The sequence below is a fragment of the Geospiza fortis genome, unplaced genomic scaffold, assembly GCF_000277835.1.
Source record: "Geospiza fortis unplaced genomic scaffold, GeoFor_1.0 scaffold55, whole genome shotgun sequence".
Lineage (NCBI taxonomy): Eukaryota > Metazoa > Chordata > Aves > Passeriformes > Thraupidae > Geospiza > Geospiza fortis.
Genome location: NW_005054308.1, coordinates 6115265 through 6118853, shown reverse-complemented (window position 1 = coordinate 6118853; position 3589 = coordinate 6115265). Strand labels below are relative to the sequence as shown.

The 3589-nt window shown below is 62.4% G+C and overlaps 1 protein-coding gene across 1 annotated transcript in view; it reads right to left on the bottom strand.

Moving 5' to 3' along the window:
- The window catches only part of SYNPO (synaptopodin), a 21563-nt gene extending 18182 nt beyond the window's left edge, over positions 1-3381 (bottom strand). The window contains 1 exon segment of the mRNA XM_031055198.1: positions 3371-3381. The gene's annotated coding sequence lies outside the window, so the exon portion shown is untranslated.
- Positions 3382-3589: the final 208 nt, after the last annotated feature.

The following is a 3589-nucleotide window of genomic DNA, read 5'->3' as shown; positions in this document are numbered from 1 at the left end:
CGGGGGCTGCGGGCGTGATTCAGCGCTGAGAGAGGCGAGGAGGAGGAGGATGGCAGCGGCATCCTGGCCAGCCGGACCATGTCCCCTCCCTGTCCGCCCTAGGCTGGAAGGAAGGGCTGGATGTGAGCAGATCGCATCCCTCTGAGCTGCTGCACCGCTCCTCCAGCCCGGGGCCCGTCCGTCTGTGTTCAGGGGGAGTGGAGCTCTCCCTAGGCAGCTCCCTGGGGTCCAGGCCCTGGGGAGGGCAGGGGAGCAGGACGGGGAGCAGGACGGGGATGCTGCCCCTCGGAGGGCAGCACGGCGCAGGCTGGGCTGCGCTCAGGGTGAAATGTGTTTGTACCCCAGCACAGCCATCCCAGCCCAGCCCCAGAGGGTGTTTGCCCCACTCCACCACCCCCATTCCGAGGGGGTTTTGGTCAGGTTCTGGTGCTCAGCACGCCCCCTCCCCTCCTCCCACTGCTCAGCCCATGTTCCAGTCCCAGTCCCCGAGAAATCCTGATGCTGCACAGGGTTTGCACCCATCAAACAGCAGTCTGTGCACTCCTCCAAGCAGCATCGATCCTGCTCTGCCCTCCTGGCTGGGTGCAGCAGCGAATCTTCCCCTTCCTGCCACCCCTGTGGGGCCCATCTGACCTGGGGGTCCCAGCCAGACCATGCTGGGAGCTGCCCATGTCCTGAGTGCATGACAGCCCCACGCAGGGCAGGTCCCAGCCTGTCCTGCCCTTTGCTCAGCTTGAACCCTGACCCCAGCTCCAGCTGCTGCATTCCAGGCAATGAGGACAGCCCCAGCCTGGCTCTCACAGCTGCCTCAAGCCCTTCTTCTCAGGGCAGCTCTGCAGAGCAAAGTGCCAGCTTTGCCATGTCCCACCAGCTCAGCCTGATGCCAGCCCAAGGCGTCACCAGGGGGGTGACCATCCTCAGGGACCTCTCCCCTGCTGCTGTGGGACAGAGGGGGATCAGCTGGAGCCTCAGCAGATCGCTACAGGGAGCCAGGGATGAAACTGCAGCTCAGCCTTTTCAAAGCTCAAAAGAAATGCAAAAACCAGAGAGGTCCAAGAGAGAAGATGAACTGAAAAATGAAGTCAGTGTGGCACAGCTGTCCCCAGGACTGGCACCACCATGGCAGCAGGGCGAGCTGGACTGGAGAGCCAGGTTCTGGCAGCTTTTGGCTCCACACACCCCTGTGTGCCCGGGGCAGCTCACCCTCCTCACCCATCCTGCAGGAACATCCCGGCTCTGCACCAGCTCTCTGGCACAGCAGGTCCCACAGCCAGATTTCCCCTCAGAGCAGCAGCTGCCAGAGGGAGGCAAGGGAGGGAAGGGAGGGAAGGGAGGGCGGGCTGGCACAGCAGCACCTTCACGCATTTCCCAGGCAATACCAGCGCACATTTCCTGGGAGGGGAATGAAGGAACTCTCACTGAACAAAACCCTGCTCCTGGAGGAGAGCACTGTGGGGATGGGGTCACCCCTGGATATCAGCTGCCTGTTGGTGGTTGTTCCAAAACCCGTGTTGGGTGGGGAGCTCAGGGCAGCCTCTGCAGTGGGGTTGGGGTTCACCCTGCAGTGGGGGTGGAACTCACCCCACAGCCCTGAGATGAGTGGGATGAACTTTCTGGCAGTGGAGTTACAGCTCATCCTGCAGCCTCAGTGGCCCCAGGGAGCTTAGCCTCAGCAGACACAAAGCACAAGACAGCAACCAAGCAGAAAACCCCACAGGGGCTCGCAAATCCAGTTTAAACAACCTCTGAGCATTCGGGGCTGCCTGAGCTGGGACAACTGAGTCTGAGCATCTCAACTCCCCAGGCTCCAAACCAGGCTGCAGAAGTTCCCAGGTAATCCTGGGGGCTGGCACAGCCACTGCTGGCTTTTACAGCCGTGTTTGACATTGTCACAGCCCTGCCCAGGTCCTCCTGAACAGACAAACGAGGGGCCGTGACCTGGGGCTGTCAGGATCAGGGGATGTGACCTGCCAGTGCAGAGATCCGAGGTCAATAGCAGGCCTGACAGCTCAGCCAAGGTTTGCTGAGCCCACCAGCTCTGTCCTCCCCCTTGTGAGCCCCCCCACCATCACCTCCAGGCATCCCTGAAGCCCTAAAGCTCCCTGAAGAGCAGAACTGGGCTGCTAAGAAACAGGGAGCACTCCCTGCTGCCACTCAAACCTGCAGCCCTGGCCGTGCCTCGGCCCCCAGCTCTGATCCCAGGGAGGCAGGATGGGAACTGAGAGCAGGGATGGGTGCACACAGCCAGGGAGCTGCCAGGGCCAGGATAAAGGACATTTGAGCAGCACAGGGACAGAGTGCACACAAGTGCAGGGTTTGGCCCCTCTGAGCCCCACGGGTCTGTCCATGGGAAACAAAGAGCATCCCGGGGAAGGGAGTGTTTTCTTTCCAGACCAGGAAAGCAGCCAAACCCCAGCACATGCCCATTCCCAGGCCTTGGCCCCAGCAGCACAGCAGGCTGGTGGCCTTGGGACATGAGGTCCTTTCCCATGCAGCCCCCCAAGGCTGAGAGCCCGGGCAGTCCAGGCGAGGCAGGAGAGCAGCCCTGCTGCTCCTGGGGGCTCCGGGGCTCCCTGAGGCCAGGGCAGCACCACCACCTCGCTACTCAGAGGGGTCCCCCAGCATTTTGGGCTGGGGCTGTGTGTGTGTGTGTGCTCAGCAGTCTGGCTCCCTTCTGGCAGAGCCGCTTGTGCAGTAGGAATAAACACGCCGAGGACACATCCAAGCCAGTGCAAACAGCCCCTGACCGAGCTGCTCTCTCCCAACACTCTGTTTTTCTTTCTCTGCTTTTCCTCTCCTCTCTTAACCCCTTCAGGAGCCCGGGGGACCTGTGCCCAGCTGCCCTAGGAGCTGCTGGAGCCAAACTCCATGAAACCCTGGGAGCCTGACCACAAGGAAGGGCTGGGACAGCAGTGAGGTTCCAGGGTCCCCCCAGAGCACAGGGCTGGTTTTGCTGCCCTCGAGTCCCCTGGCTGTCGTTTCCCTCCCTCTTCTTCTTCCCCCTTGCCTCCTTTCTCCCCTCCACAGCTCATCCTTTCCCCAACAGCTCCGGAGGGTCCTGGGGAAAGGGCTGCTCCCCCTTCCAGCTTCCCAGTTCACCCAACCAAGCACTGGGTGCTGGCAGGGGGGCACCTCACTCTGGGCAGGACAGAGGAGCCAGGAGCCACCCACGGTGAGGAAAGCACTCCAGGGAAGCCCCCCTCCACCCTCCGCTCCTCCGGGAGCCCTCTCCATCCTGGAGGTGGCCGTGTGACACCGCTCTGTCCCCAAGGTCACCGAGAGCCAAGCCCCGGCAGCATCCCGCTGGGATGGCCACGGAGCCCGGGGCGCCTCTGGTGAGCGCGGGGATGCTCGCACTCGCCACGCTCACCTCTTTCCGTTGGGGGGCCGCAGCGCCCGGCTCGGCTCGGCTGCTCTGCTGCAGCCGCGCGGGGCAGGGAGAACGGGGGGAGAGGGGAGGGAGGAGGGGAGGGGGGAAATGAAACTTTAATAGCACAGAGCCCCTTTTGTTTCCCAGCATATGGGATATTTCATACATGCTGAAGGCATTAACCACCTATATTCTTCAAGCGCTGGCGGCGGCTGGGAG